The sequence below is a fragment of the Mesocricetus auratus genome, unplaced genomic scaffold, assembly GCF_017639785.1.
Source record: "Mesocricetus auratus isolate SY011 unplaced genomic scaffold, BCM_Maur_2.0 Super-Scaffold_100003, whole genome shotgun sequence".
NCBI lineage: Eukaryota > Metazoa > Chordata > Mammalia > Rodentia > Cricetidae > Mesocricetus > Mesocricetus auratus.
In genome coordinates, this window is record NW_024429188.1 from 78255665 (window position 1) to 78273024 (window position 17360).

The following is a 17360-nucleotide window of genomic DNA, read 5'->3' on the forward strand; positions in this document are numbered from 1 at the left end:
TCCATCTTGTTCACTGACTACTCTGCCACTAGTGTTGACAGGGTGTGGAGTTCACGGTATTCTGCAAACATTCTCAGTGCTGAGGGTGTCTCCTGGGGGATAATTTCCTGAAATCAACTTTAAGAAGACATGTTTACAGCTTTCTTCTAAACTATAGGTATGTGCACATTTGTCTCTGTCACCAGAGATGCTCCTAATATAGGGTTTCATGGTTTTCATCTCCTCATGTAGCTCTCAGTTTCCTTTCTTCTTTACCCTTCTCCATTAACTCACAGCCCAAGACGTAATGCTGAATTCCTGAGCTCCATTGTCCAAAGATAGAGAATCCAGGTTCTGAAAGATCTATGTCCAGAGTTCCTGCACCATGGATCAAAGAAAATAGCTAAATGAGTGATCTTCTAAGTAAAGAGGGCCCTGAGAATCAAAGAAATTGGACGTGTATATTGGAGAATGTGTGACCCCCACACAACTCAGATGTTTGATATGTGGAAAGTTGCTACATCGTGAGAACCAAATCTTGGGAGTTACTGGATTACCTGTTTAGATACTGTTCACTTCCCTCTTTTTGCCTTTGTCTATCTAGAAGATGTGCAACAATTCGGAGAATAGTGAACTGTCTGAGTTTGTATCCAAAGAAATGTTCATCTCATGGTCTCACATCCCTATGCCCTTTGTAAGTCATTGTTGTCATTGTGTCCAGTTGCATCAGCACTGCAAGACCCTTGGGAGTCAATGGAGAAGATTTGACGACAAAGATTAATATTTCTGAACAAAGAAAGGACAGAGAAACTTTCTCTATTTTACACTCTCAATGGAAGGGGATCAGTGTGTTTATAGTGTCTAGAGTGAGAAAGGTTTTCTCAAAAGGTAGATACAAAATGAAGACTCTAAATTGTCTTCATTTTGGGGAGGATGCCCTAGGCACTTAAGACTTGGAATGAGTAAGTAGACAAAAGGCAGAGTTGGAGAAACATGCAGGTGAGCCAGGCTTGGGGCAGGAATAAGAAGTCCCAGTGTGTGCTGTTGTACAGTAGAGTAGCCCTTGACATCAACAATGAAAGCTGTGGCTGTTGTTCAGCAGCTTGCCTGTTATGTACAAGGCCCTGGGTTTCTTTGCCTGCTCTGCAAAAAAGATTTAAATCTTAAGAATAGTAATGAAATGTGCATCTCAAAATTTGGATGATTTTGTCTTTATAAATGTTAACTATTTGAGGAAACAGCTGCATTAAGCCTGATTCAAACATTGCCACATATGTATGCATGAAAATGTAATGTTGTTCCCATTCATGTGTTTAATTTTCGTTTTCTTATGTATCACTTAATTTTTATTTAATTATCAGATATTGTGGTACACTCATAACCCTAGTACTAGAGATGCTGGGGCAGGAGTGTTACAAGTTCAAAGTCAATGTGATCTATACAATAAATGTAAGGCTATTGCAGGCTGTAGAGTAAGACTCTAACTCAAAACAAATAATTTAATTTTAAAAACTGTTGTTTCACCTTGCATCTGACACCTTGCTCAGTCTGCAGCCGAGGGGACATTGAACTGCTAAGCAGATTACCCTTAAGGAGTTGCAGGAAAAGTTGCAAATAGTAGTGAAATTAGTAGATAACTCATCTCATCTCAGGCCGGGAGCAGAAAGAATATTCCAGCCTGTTGTCTTTCTCAGCTGCTTTAAAAGTGACCCCAAGTGTATGCGCATTTGAGAGAAGCTCCACAGCTGGGTCCTGACACACCCACAAGCTGCCTATAGAGAAGCCTCCTTTGCTGAGAGGCCAGGAGGTGGGGTGATGTGGGGTGGGGGTGGAGTGGAGTGGGGGTAGGGTGGAGGGGTGGAGTATCATCTGGCTGCTTCAGAGGATTTGCTGGTTGGAAAGAATTTGGAGGAGAGTTGAAGGGGAATTGTAGGAGATAAATGAAGAGAAAACAAAGTCAATCCATGAAGTAGTGTTGAAATAATCACAGCAATGTTAGGAAAATAAAAATGGAGGCAATATGGTCAAATGCGCTATGCTGAAATGATTTCAATTCTGCTTAAGCAAGCAAAAATGATCTTAGAAATTCAAGAAAAGGGGGGTCAGAAATTATGGGTTGTATTTATATGAATAATTAATCTTGAACTACATAGTAAAGAAAACACCATTTATCAGTTCATATTTTAATTAAATGTGTTTGAGATCTCGCTCTATGTGTCTCTGTCTCTCTGTCTCTCTCTGTATCTCTCTCTATGTGTCTGTCTCTGTCTCTGTCTATCTCTGTCTGTCTCTGTATTTCTCAGTGACTGTCTCTGTCTGTGTGTCTCTCTGTGCCTGTCTCTCTCTGTCTCTCTGTCTCTCTGTCTTCCTGTCTCTCTGTCTCTCCCAGGACCTCCCTCCCCCCCTGGAATCTTACCCTGCTCTACACTCTCATCCTCTCCTCTTCTGTGCACTCCTTTGTACCCTTTCCCCAACTGTCTCCCCCTTCCATCTTAATCCCCCTCCTGTTTTTCTTCTCTCTGATCCATCTGCTCAGACCTCCCAGAGATCTCCCCTCTGGGGCCCCAGTGTTGACTTTCTGCTCTCGCCTTCACTTCCTTCCAGTAGAAGACAGAAAAGGAGAAAAGGATTTAAATCTTTACATACATTGAAAACTGCCCTCATTTACTCTAATTGCAGAGTGGGGCTTGGGGGTGAGTACAAAGGAACAGTTGAGATCTGTCTAAATTAAGGAAAACGCTAAGTAATAGAACATTTGGAAAGAAATGTGATCGTATTACTTTCAAGTAAATTCAGTAATACTGTTAACTGGAACAGAATTTAGGAGACTTCAAAGTGCTTTAACAAAGAGATAATAATTATTAATAATTAGAATTATTTGAACATAAATGCAGCTGCTTAAGGCATACACTCTTAAATAGACTTCTATCTCCCTTATGTGCACACTAAATCTTCCAGCAGGCCCCTTTTCATAACTGCAGGTACAACAATCTTGTTATAAGAATTCTTTGTAACAGTGATTTCCATGTCACTGCACATGGTCCCTTATAGCAGCACTCTTTCTGATCTGGTCACTAAAATTAGTGACAACAAAGATGTGCAATACGGGGAACAGATGCTTTTTCTAGTCCCTGTCTGTTTAGTAGCCAGTCTTTGTAAAGACCAGGAGCTCTTTCCCATTGCAGGTGGCAAATGAGAGAAAGCTGTGGAGGTGTATTGCGCTGGAAGCTTGCTGAGAGATGTTTGTGCACACGGACAGAAGGGAAGGGACGATAAAGAAGCAATTGAGTGCTATGGCAGATCTGAAGGAGTATGAATGGCTGTGACTGTCGGTGAAAGGAAATGGTATATGCCTCAATATGTATTTAGGCTGCCAAAAATGTGTGTGTCAGTATTTGAAAAAGAGAGACAAAGACAGAGGGAGACACACACACAGAGATTTGAACTTTTTAATAGATCTGTATCTTTACACAGACAAGCCATAAAATAACTTGCATAAACAATATGGGAAGGGTAGAGTTTGTGAAAATGCGAGGTTAATTGGAGGTTAACTGTGAGCATAGCTGCATATTATTTGTACATGTGAGAGAAAGAAGGCCTATGTACTGTGTTTCTTAAACAGCTGTTCCTCTCCTAATAAATATCCATTCAGTGATTTCTCTCTCTTTCCTCTCCTTCTGTTCCCAACAAATTCTGGCTTGAGGTAAAACTAGTCAATTCTCAGTTTTTCTATTAACGTCTTATTATTATTATTTTATTACTATTGTGCATTGGTGGATGTAAGCACACACATGCACATGCCACATGGAAGTTGGAGTGAAGCTTCGGGTGTCAGTTCTTTCCTTCCATAGTAGGATTCGGAAATTGGACTCAGGTCACTATATGATGGTCAGGGTTACGTTAAAAATGTTTTTTTTAATTTTCTGGGTTATTCCATTTGACCCCATTTCTAGTTTGTCTTTTTAGCTTAGCCTATAGCTTCAGTTTTTTCTCTCCAGGAATATGCACCCAAGTTTGATTCAAAATTCTGAAGCAGGTAGAAGCAGAGCAGGCAAGCCTTGAAAATCTGACTTGAAGGATAGAGAGTAGGTTTTTGTTTGTTGAATCTAGCCCTCATGAGATACAAGATTCCTTAGGGTGATACAGACTGCATGTCAGTCCTAACAGTCCAGGGTCATAATACCCATGTTTTTCCTTATGACTTCTTCAGTCTGTTCTGGAGGCTATAACATGAGGCTTTGTCATCACTCCTCTACCTCCATGAGTTTGACCTTGCATTACTAATTGTCTGTTCAGTAAATATCAGTGACAGTTATTTGTGTGTCTAATACTGTTCCTGGTATTTTCAAAGGGATAAAAATAATTGATTCTTGTCCATCTACTCATATTCTACTATAGAGACAGAAAACTAGCAAAGAACAGAACATTTTATACCATGTGAGGTAAGTGTTGTGGACTATGGTAGAACAAAATAATAGAGATTGGGATTTTCAGTGTGGAGGTAAGTATTTAAACTGAATTGTCTGATTTGCTTTCACAGGGAGATATTAGAGCAGAAACTTGAAGATGCTGAGAGAGATTATGCATATGCTGGGTAGGGAAATCTGCAGTAGAGGAAATTACTATTGCAAATGCCAGTGGTAAGAGCACGTCTGATATTTTTCAAGACAGTGGAAGAAGCAAGTGACAAAGCGAGCCAGTAACAGGAAATATGCTTTACAAAGGAAATGGTAAAGGATATTGGGAAGATTTGGCCAGCGGTTTTTTTTTGTTTGTTTGTTTCCCCATATGTAAACTGGTTAATGAATAAGATTATAGAGGCTTGGAGGGAAGAAGAACATATGGAAGGAACTTAGAATGTTGAAGACCTTTATTACGAAATGATCATCACCGTAACTTCTTCTCAATCTCCTTACATAGTCCATGATTCAACCTTCTAACCAAGTGCAGAGGAACACACACAGAGAACTCCCACACTTTTCCATCTGAAAATCTTTATGTTACTTCTCCCTTGCTATATCCTATCTCTAAGAAGTAACCGTGGATTGGGGGATGCACCTCCATGAATAGAGTACTTACCTAGCATGCAAGAGTCCCTGGAATTGATACTTAGTACCTTGCAAAGCAAGGCAGGGTGGCACATGCCAGCAATTTCAGCACTGAAGACCAAAGTCATTCTTGATTACATATTGAGTTTCAGGCCACTTGAACTACATGAGGCCCTGTTTCAGAAGAAAAGGCAGAGAAGGAGAAGAAGAATTGGGGCTTGAAAGATGGCTTGGCAGTTAAGAGGGCTTTAACAGAGGACCAGAGTTCTGTTCTTAGCATTCACATTGGATAGCTCACAACCTCCAGCTCCAGTAGAATTTGACTCTTCTTACCGCACATACTCATAAACATACACATACATATACACATACACAAATACACATATACACATACACACATACATATACACACACGCATATGCATATACATACACCTACATACGCATATGCACACATGCTCATGCATACACATACACATACACAAGCATACACATTCACATACATACATATACGCATACATACACATATACACAGAGACAGGCACACAATTATAAACTTAAAAAATTGTTTCTTTAGTACTCGTTGTAAGGCTAACCCTTCATGTCCCATCCATTTTCTTCTTGCAGCATTTTAAAATCTTGCTTTTCAATAGGTTCCATCCCTCCTGGAAAGACTGCACACTGACCTTCCTTACTGTAATACACTTTCCTTTAACTGTACTACCTACTCAAGATGTGACTTCATCTTTCTTGTGTAGAAGTGCATATAGAAACTAAATTCTGTGTGATGTACTCAGCAAAGTTTATTTGTAGTCCTCACTCATTCTTGATTTGTTTGCAGTGTGCTTCAATGAAATCACAGCCATTCTATCAAAAGTGACATGGATTCAGATAATAATTCAGCTCCTGTCACTATGTGACTTTTCTTTTTCAATCATGGGGGTACACTGCACAGTACAGGCAAATGCTCATCCACTGAAGTAGAGCCTCAGCTCTTCCTCTTTTGAAAAATATTCTCAGTGTATAGCCCAAGCTGGCTTACAGTTCATATGCAGCACAGGCTCCTCTCTAATGTGTGATTCCTCTGCCTCAGTGAGTCGAACTTAGCTTATGTGACTATTTGGTTACATTACCAAACGGGTGATAATGTACACTTTTGCACTAGTTGCAAGGACTACAGGAAATTACTTGTGGAACACCCAATATACGACAGTCACTAATTAAGTGGAGTTTTGTTTTGTTTTTGTTTTTGTTTTTTGATTTTTGGTTTTCTAGACAGGGTTTCTCTGTGTAGTTTTGGAACCTGTCCTGGAACTCACTCTGTAGACCAAGCTCGCCTGGAACTCACAGCGATCCACCTGCCATTGCCTCCCTAGTCCTGGGGTTAAAAGTGTGCACACCCACTGCCCAGCTTAAGTGATGTATTATTTACTCTCTGTAGTTGTGTTTGCTGGTCTTTCTCTTTATGTATCCTTTCAAGGACATATTTACCTCAAGATTTTGATGTTTGGTTTCTTTTCTCTTGTCATACTGCACTCCTTGGCACCCTGTCTACTTTTGCCTCTAATATATGTGTCTGCACAGCTTTGGCATTTAACTCCTAGAATCTTTTCTAAAAGCCTGATGTAATTTTCAATAAAAATCCATGCATTACAAGAGTCCTCCCTAATCTGAGGTTTTGATTTCTGCTATTTCAATTATCCATAGTCAGCCATAGTTTGAACATATTAACTGTAATATTTCAGAAGTCAGCAACTCATATATTTAGAATTGTGTGCCATTTTAAGCAGTATGATATAATATTGTACTGCCCCACATCAGCCTATGCTGCCTGGAACATGACTTTTTCCTTTGTCCAGCATACACATCTTGTGTATGCTATCAGTCCATCAGTCAGTTAGGGTCTACTCTTCTCTCACAGTAGTATCACTATTTTTCCAGCAACACTATTTTACATAATGATTGCCATCCATCAAAAGAGTAGTGATGGCAGCAATTCAGATAAGCCAAAGAAGTAATACAGTGTCTCGTTTAAGTGAAAGGATGAAATTAGGGGAAAGGTCATATGCTGAGGTTACTAAAAGCTACAAGAATGTATTTCCTGTCTGAGAAATAGTGAATACAGAAATAAAATGTACTCTCTTTGCTGTCACATTTCAGACTTGCCCTACAGGGGCAAGTGCTTTGCTACCAGGGAGCAGATATTAAATTAAGGGGTGGAAGACATGAACAGAAAACATGCTCTAACAGATTATAACATGTGCCAGAAAGCCTTGAGCCTATATGGAGAGATTCTCTGAAACATAAATGTCACAAGTCACTGTGGGGAAAGGGTGGCTACACAGATTAATGCATAGGTTTAGACTGAAAGAATCACATATATAATACATAAGGTTTTATACTATGCATGGGTCTCAGGCATCTACTTGGACTTTGGAAATGTATCCCTTATAGATAAGGAGGGGCTACATGGTGTACTTTTTGTGATTCTGCTTTGCGGATAAGTGAGAAAAAAGTTGGTAAGGTCAAAGACATACAGATAGCTGGGGGAAGGTACAAAATTCTAGGCAAAGGCCTTTGGCTTGATAATGTGAGGCGTTCAGACAAGTAAGGGTAATAGAGTTTAAATTTAGCATCTTTATGAGGGATGTGCCAGGGCAACGAGAAGCTGGGGCAAGAGAGCCATTTAATTAGATACTGTGATAACAAGATATTACTTTCTATGATGTTAGAAGGAAAAAAATGTCAAAACCCAAGGAGCCTTACAGAGAGAGGATATGAAAAATTTGGTAGCATATTGGATATGGTATAAAGATTTCAGAGGCATCAAAAACATTTCACGACTGTAAGAATAAGACCCTGGAAAACTAATGGTGACTTTGGGAGGAATTTTTGTGTTGAAAAGGACCAGGCATGTGAAAAAGGAAAATGATCAAGATTTTTTACATATTAAATTTTAGGAGACAATAAGAAACTCGAGGGAAAATAACTTGTGGACAATAGAACTAGAAAACAGAAAAGGAAGTCCAAAGTTTGTTAGTCATTACTGATGCTGCTTGTATTAGAACCATTTGTGTAGCAGGAATATACAAATGAAGAAAATAGACGAACTCCCCTGAAGGAGTGCGAACAAAGAGAAACAGATAGGGGATGAAGAACTGATCTTTTGGAGACAGCCAGAGGGAAAAGGTGGGAGGAAAAAGGGAAGCCGGGAAGAACCAAAGAAATCAGAAACACAAAAGGAGACAGAGTGTAACAGAAGCCTACTGACTTTTGCACTAATTCATCAGGCCCTGGCTGACTCTTCTGTTATATTCCTGCTCTCTTTCACTCCCCCACCTGGGTCCTAAGCTTTTCTTTCCATCCATTGTTTAGCTGGGCCTCCTGGGTCTCAGAGTATAATTATTATTCCTACTGCCTAAATCACTCAGAATTCATGCTTCCCTGCATCCACCATCTATTAACCCTTCCTTCATAGGTAGTTTGTATGATCAAGCATATTCATTTGCACAAAACATCATGCTATAGTTACTAATACGGTGAGGGATGATGAACTGGGATAGAAAAGAGGAATATCTTTCCTTTCCAATAAGGTGAACTGCAAGAGCAAAGTGTAGCTATTCTAATCTGCATTTATTTGCTTAGAAACAGTGAATGAAGCATAACATAGATACATTCTTATTAAGACCCTACTGTGTGCACAGCTGCTCCCATTAGTGAAATCAGTATGTAACAAGAGTAACAATGGAAATAACGTCTTCAAAATTTGTGTGTATATTCTCTTTTTAAAATCATTTTCTTTACTATGCATTTTGCCTCTATTTGTATTTATCTACTAATCATGCCTCTTTATTTTTAAATACTTACACTTTATGTATATATACTGTCAGACTCTGAAATCCTTTATATGTAAACTTTCATATAAAACCTTTTATTTATATACTTTATGCTTTTCTCTGTACTGAATATTCAACAATCAGAATATCAATCTAACACATGAATTAAATAATTTATGTTTTCCGTATTTGTATATCTGATAACACTGCGTTAATAAAAGACACTACATGGGGATCTAAAAACTGTCTTTGATTTCAAAGTGAACATTTTCTCCTGCACTTCCACTTTGCTTTATTGTGACTCCACAACATAAAAGCTGTGGCTTCATCTTTTTTTATTAATGTTTCATTTATTTTGCATACCAACCACAGTTTCGCCTCCCTTCTCTCCCCGCTTTGCCTCACCCTGCTTCCTTTCTTCTTTCTATGTCCCCCATCCACTCATCTTTTCTTCTCATTACCCCCAGCAAGAATACTTGAAGAGAAGTGGTAGAAAACTAAGGTTTTGTGATAAACAGTGACTTACAGAACAATGAGAATAACTAAACTCACAGTAGGAGAAATACAAATAAAGTCATATGTAATTCCATCTTGGGCAAGATGCTGATTATTAAAGACAAGAAGAAAATTTGAAACTGATGTGAGTAATGGGACCTCACACATGGAATGTTTTACTCTCTGCTGTTAAATGTAAATATTGCAAAGTTGGTAATTTATACAGAACAAAATATTGCTTTCCTTTTGCATATTATTATACATTATAATAATATATCAAAATATTATAGAGTCTAGGAAGTTAAAGATTAGGTGGTAATGGATTCAATGTAAGATTCTTCCTTGAATGCTATGCATTTACTAGTGCTGTCACTAAAGGCATCTGACTCCCAAGTACCGGGATTAAATGTGTGAACCACCACTGCCTGGCATCTATGGCTAACTAGTGTGGCTAGCTCTGCCCTCTGATCTTCAGGTAAGCTTTTTGTTAGATCACAAAATGTCACCAGAGTAGTATTGGCATTAACTTTTCTTTGAAAGTCTGATAGAATTCTGTGCTGAAATTATCAGGCTCTGGAATTTTTTTAATGGTTGGGGACATTTAATGACTGCTTCTATTTCACTAGGGATTATGGGTCTATTTAAATTGTTTATGTGATCTAACTTTGGTAAGTCACACCTTTTGATAAAATTAACCATTTCTTTTAGATTTTCCAGTTTGGTGGAGTGCAGATCTTTAAAGTATGTCTTTATGATTCTCTGTTGTTATCCCCCCCATTTTTATCTCCAATTTTGTTAATTTGGATAAAGGTTTGTCAATTCTACTGATTTGTTTTATTGATTCTTTGTATTGTTTTTTGTTATTGTTGTTGTTTCTATTTTATTGATTTCAGACCTTATTTTGGTTATTTCTTGGTGTCTACTCCTTTTGGGTGTGATTTTTGTTCTAGAGCTTTCAGGTATACTGTTATGTTGCTCGTATGAGATCTCTCCATTTTTTAAAAAATATAGACACTTACAATTATGAAGTTACCTTGTAGAACCAACTTCATTGTGTCCCATAAGTCTGGGTATGTTTTGCATTCACTGTCATTAAATTATAGAAAGTCTTTGATTTCTTTCTTTATTTCTATCTTGACCCATTTTTCATATAGTAGTGAATTTTTCAGTTTCCATGAGTTTGTAAGCTTTCTGTTATTTTTGTTATTGTTTATATCCATCTTTAATCAGTGGTGGCCAAATAGGATGACAGGTGTTGTTTCAATTTTCTTATATCTGTTGAGACTTGTTTTGTATCTGAGTATATGTTCAGTTTAGAGAAACTTCTGTGAGGTGCAGAGAAGAAGGAATAGTTTTTATGTTTAGGTTAAATGTTCTGTAAATATCTGTTGTGTCCATTTGGTTTATACTGTCAGTTAGCTTCAGCATTTCTCTGTTTAGTCTTTGTCTGAATGACCTGTATATTGGTCAGAGTGAGGTATTGAATCTCACACTATCATTGTGTGAGGATCAATATGTGATTTATGCTATAGTAGTGTTGATTTTATTAACTAGGGTTCACTTGTTTAGAATGCATAGATGTTAAGAATTTCAATGTCCTCTTTTTTTTAGAATTTATTTATTCTGTTAAATTTCATTTTACATTCCAACCACAGTTTTCACTCCCACCCCTCACCTCCCCCCAGGCCACCCCCATTCCACTCCTCCTCACGGTGAGGACTCCCATGAGGAGTTAACAAGTTTGACACAATAGGTTGTGGCAGGGCCAAGCCATTCTTCCATGCATCAAGACTGAGCATGGCATCCTACCATAGATAATGGACACCAACAAGCTACCTCGTGTACAAGGTTTGTATCATGGTTGAAAGACATGCCAGGGGTTCCTCACCTAGTCAAGCTTCACAACTGTCTCCAACATATGGAGGGCCTAGTTCATTCCCCTGGAGTCTCCACAGTTTTAAGTCTAGAGTTCATGAGTTTCTACCAGCTTGGTTCAGCTGTCTCTGTAGATTTCTCCATCATGATTTTGACCTCCCTTGCTCATATATTCCCTCCTCCCTCTCTTCTACTAGATCCTAGGAACTCAGGGGAGTGATGAAGTGGAAGAGCATTGAAAGACATATCTTAATAGAGAGAGTCACTATGGGGTTAGGGAGAAACCTGGTGCTAGGGTAATTCCCAAGAATCCACAAAGATGACCCCAGCTAAGACTCCTAGCAATAGTGAAGAGGATGCTAGATCAGACCTACCCATGTAATCAGATTGGTGAATACCCCAACTATCATCATAGAGCCTTCATCCAGTAATCTGTGGAACCAGATGCAGAGATCCACAACCAAGAACCAGGCTGATCTACGGGAATGCAATGTCCTCTTGGAGGAGTTTTCATTTAATGAGTATGTGGTATTCTTTTTTTTTTTTTAGAGAACCTTTATTTTTTTTAATTTTATTTTCCAGTTTAAATTTAGATAAGAAACAAGGTTGCTTCACAAGTCAGTTCCAGGTCCCTCTCCCGTTCCCTCCCTTCCTCCCGTGCCCTCCCCCCCCCCGTTATCCCCTCATTTCTCCAGGGAGGGTGAGGCCCTCCATGGGAGTGTGCATAGTGTGTCATTTCATATAGGGCAGGGCCTAGACCCTTCCCCAAGAGTTCAGGGTGAGAGTGCACCTCACATATCTCTTGTGATTAATTTTGGTTTGAAGTCTATTTTGTCAGATACTAAAATGGCTACACCAGCTCTGTTCCTAGGTCCATTTGCTTGAAATATCTTATTCTACCCTTTTACTCTGAGGTGATACCAGTTCATAATGTTAAGGTATGTTTCTTGTATACAGAAGAAGGATGGATCCTGATTTCTCATCCTTTCTGTTACTCTGTTTATTTTTATGCAGCATTGATACCATTGACGTTAAGAGACATCAATGAGCAGTGTTTGTTGATTGTTGCTTTCTGCTGTTTTGTTGTTGTGAGAGGTGTGTGTGTGTGTGTGTGTGTGTGTGTGTGTGTGTGTGTGTGTGTATTTCCTCTTTTGATTTGCTGGTCTGGGGTTATTTATTCCTTGTGTTTCCTTGGGGATCGATACCCTTTTTAGGTTGGAGTTTTCCTTCTAGTGCTCTTTGTAAGTCTGTGCGTGTATCTAGATATTGCTTAGATTTGGTTTTATCATGGAATGTTTCAATTTCTTCATGTGTTGTGATTGAAAGTTTTTCTGGATATAATAGTCTGGCTGGCATTTGTGGTCTCTTAGAATTTGTAGAGCATCTATCTAGGCCCTTCTGGCTTTTAGTCTCCATTGAGAAGTCGGGTGTTATTCTAACAGGTCTGCTTTTGTATGTTACTTGGTCCTTTTCTGTTTCAGCTTTTAATTTTTTCTTTGTTTTGTATGTTTAGTGTTTTGATTATTATGTGTCAAAGGGATGTTTTTCTGGTCAAGCCTATTTGGTATTCTGTGTGCTTCATGTATCTTGATCGGCACCTTCATCTTTGGGTTAAGGAAATTTTTTTCTATGGTTTTCTTGAAAATATTTTCTGTGCCTTTGACCCTGGTTTCTTTTCTTTTCTTTCTCTATTATTCAAAAATTTGATCTTTACATAGATTCCCAGATTTCCTGGATGTATTTTCCAGGACATTTTTAGGTTTAACATTTTCTTTGACCAAAGAATTTATTTCTTCCATCATTTCTTCAGTGACTGAGATTCTCTCTTGCAGCTCTTGCTTTCTGTTGGTGAGGCTTGCCTCTGAGGTTCCTGGTCAAGTTCCTAAATTTTTCACTTCCAGATTTCCCTTTATTGATTCTATTTCAACCGTTTTATTCATTCCCTTCCACTGTTTGTGTTTTCATGGATTTTTTAAGGTATTTATTTGTTTCCTCTTTAATGAACTCTATCAGATTCATCAAGTCTATTTTAAGGTCTTTGTCTTGTGCTTCAGCTACATTGCAGTTCTCAGGGCCTACTGTAGTGGGTTGCTGGACTCTAATAGAAACATATTGTTTTGGCTGCTACTGATGGTGTTTTCATGCTGACATGTAGGCATCTGGGTTTGGGAAGATTGTATTTCTAGGTGTTGAAATATAGTTTTGTCTGTGTTGGGTGGGTGTTTTGTTCCTTGGTTTCTGTTGCCCACTCTCTTTCTTAGAAGAGTGTGGTGGCTGTGTGTTGCCTGGTAGGAAATTTTGCTGGGATGGCAATAGGCGTGACCACTGAAGGTTCTGGTTAAAATGTGTCTCTATGTACTGGGAGTTGACACTTAGGAGTGGAGATAAGCTAAGATGGGAGATAAGGGGGTCTCTGGGACAGACAAGAGCAGGGTGTTCCCCAGGATCTACTTAGCTTCATGGGAATACGAACATAAAGCAAGGAGACTCCACACTGGCAGTTTGCTACAGAGCTGAGGATGAAACTGGAGGGCTGGGTATGGAGGAGAGGAAAGAGAATGAAGATTTGAAGGCTTCACTGGCCTACTTGCTTCTCTATCATACTTGGCTGATGGGTTCCCAGAGGAAGACTGCAGAAGTTGGGGTCTGGAGCAACAGGATGAATGAGGAGGAAGTTTGAGGTAAGAGCTACACAATTCGCTGGAGATGTCATTTTACTTCCGTCTAGTATTTATTTCAAAACAAAACTCACAGGTGCTGGCGTGGACATGTTTATTAGGGCATGATTGACAATATCCAAGTTATGAGGAAAGGATCTATTCTTGTAAGGAAATGAATGGATGAAGAAAATGGGAAAATAGACACATTGGAGAGTTATTTAATAACAGAAAGGAATTATTGTGCCGGACGTTGGTGGCACACGCCTTTAATCCCAGCACAAGGGATGCAGAGGCAGGCAGATCTCTGAGAGTTCAAGACCAGCCTGGTGTACAACAGCCTCCAAAACAACACAGAAAAAAACATGTCTCGAAAAACCAAAAAGAAAGAAAGAAAGAAATTAATGTTTGTCAGAAAATGGTTAGGATTGGAAATCATTGACTTAAGGCAACATGAGTCAGAATCAGAATAAGTATCACACATTTTGAGGGAGGATATAAGAGATGACTGGGAAATAGGAGTTGGACTGTTCGAGAAGAGAAAGTACATGGTGTGGAGGGAGGAGGCTAGAATAAATGAGGATGGTAAAGAGTATGGATGTCATCAAGGTATGTTTTTGTATTTATATATGAATAAGCCATAAAATCAATATTCTCTGTACTTAGTATGTGTTTTTATAAAAGAGTATTGAGAAAGATCCCATATAATCATATATTTAAAGGAAATATCCAAAAGACTGACAGGTTCATTTTATTTTATTTTGGCATTTTTGTCTTTTGTCTGTTTGTTTTGATTTTTGTTATGTTTTATTGGGTTTCTTTGTTTCTTGTTTGCTGCTGTTTGTTTTAATTTTGTTTATTGTTTGCTTTTTTAAGAAAGAGAGGGAGAGGGAGGAGAGAGGGAGAAGGAAGAGAAAGAGAGAGAACAGACAGTTCTGTGCCTAGGGATGTGGGTAGCAACTGAGAGGAGTTGGGGGAGGGGAAAACATGATCAAAATATACTATGGGAAAATTGATAAAAACATGTTCTACATTAGTAATTAACAGTGAAGTGTAACTTAAAACTACAGCAATTTTGTCTTTACAAAATAATGAGTGGCATGTGCTAGCAAGGGTGTGGACTGGAGCATCCTGGTGCACTATTAATACAAATTTAGATTGGAATATCCATTATGGTAAACAGTATGGATCTTCCTAAAGTAACAAAATGTTCAAAGACTGAGTTACCCAGCAATACCACTAATGTGTGCATATCAAAAGAAATGTGATCAGTACACTGAAGACATATCTATACTCCTAAGTTCATTGCAGCATTTTGCATTTAGCCAAAATAAAAACAGAACTCAAGCTAAGTTTCTGCTGGCAGATGAATGTATGAAAAAGAATATCATAAAGCTTTAAAATAGAAAGCAGCCCTGTCTCATGTATGAATTTAGATGTCATAATGGCAAATGAAATAAACTAGGCACAGAAAGACACATGTGTTACCTGAATTTGTATGTAGGATCTAGAAAATTTGAATAGTGGCAGAGATAATGACAGTTCTCAGGGCTTGGGATCGATGGTGATATGTTGATGAAGCATATAAAATTCTAGATAGATTAGAGCAATACATTCAAAATATCCATTGAATAACAGTGATTCTAAATAATACTACTGTTTGCTTTCTTGGAAATGACTAAAACAATTGATTTTAAGTATTTACACCACAGAACAATATGTACGAGAGGTAACGAATATATTATAATATTCAGCTCAATCTGGTCATTATACAATATACATGTATTTCAAAATGCATACAATTATTCTTGTCATATGAAAGAAGAAAGGAGGGAGGAAAGAAAGGCATAGCTTCCCTATGACCACAATTCACCATCTGAGGTGCTGATATCATAGTTCATCTTCTACTCGATTCTATAGAACTCTTGGAGGCTTGTGGACCTTCTTGTTTCAATGTCATTTTGTTGAAGAGCATAATTACTCAACAGAGAATTCTTAGACAAGGCTGGACTTAGACCGAAAACAAAGATAACCTTCAAATGATCTTTAATTCAAGCTCTTGTTTTCTTTGGATTACAAAAGAGACTTATTCCTCTTCAAAAAATGAGTCTGATACAAAACAGCAAGAATAGAATGGGTGATGGTTCAAGGACCTCTTCAAATGACTCTATTCTTCTCCACCTATACTTTACTGGATCTCTTAATGCAGATTATCCTCTCCTTCTTGAAATATTATTCTCTTGGTTTCCATGACACTGTACCCTGTCCTGATCTTGCCCTGCCTCTGTCACCACTACTTTCTTTCTCTTTCTACCTTTGTTAGACCTCATTCATTATCTTATTTCTCAAATGTGTATACCACAGCTTAACATTTGGCCCTTTGCTTTTCTGCATGTATGCAATCTCTCACGTCACTTCAAATGCTATAAAAATGTCCATGAGATTCAATTTTTTCCTGGTCTTACTATGCTCCTACATTCTGCTCATTTTTAACTTACTACTGTATATTTACATTTGATTCTTCCACCTCAACTCAATCACTCTTGAAATAACTTCACTATTACTGCATTGCTACTTTTCCTGCAAAGGTGGCTCCTATTGTGATTTCATCATGTCCATTAACAGATTATTTTTCCAGTTGTGAAACCTTGACTGTCAGTTTTCCTCATCTCATCAATCACAAAGCTCTGCCTAGTCTTCTTTCCCAATTATTCTCATATTATTGATGGCTTTTGCTTCCCACAGTCTCCCCTGTAGCTATGGCTCTTACCATTTCACACCTAGGTTACTATACTGCTCTGTTTTATACCTAATACACAGTGCCGATCCCCCTGTCTCCTCTGTTTCTTTACTGTAAACCACCTTGGTCTAGCCTCATCCAATTGCTATATATTTCACACTATGTCACTAAACAACTAAATCTATTGACTCCTGTTTAACATTCAAAGGCATTATTATTTTTATCATTTGTATTTAAAACAATCTTTTCTCATTTTGCATAACAATCCCAGTTCCCACTTTCTCTCTTCCTCCTACTCTCTCCACCTTCCCCCACCCTCCATCCAATCCTCAGAGAGAGTAAGGCTTCCCATGAGGAGTCAATGAGCAATGAGCAGGGAGGGCCTTGGTCCTGCATTATGTTTTACTTGTAATCTTCCCAATAGCATAGCCCTAATGCTCTTGCACAAACCTCTCTTCCGTAATTTCCTAGAAAATTTCCATTTTTGTGACCTCAAAATCTTTATACTTTTGCTGCTCTGCCACAAGTATTATTGCTGTGTCAGAGTCAATGGTCATTTAGTTTTAATAGTGTGTTTATTCATTTCTTCATTCTTTATCTCTTCTTTTTTCTTAGCATGAATCCTTTATTAATAACTTCAGTTATAGGTAAGATTTGGTAATTTTTTAATTGAGAAAAGTCTTTATTGTATCTTTGTCTCTAATATTTTTGGTAAATGCTAACTTCTAGTC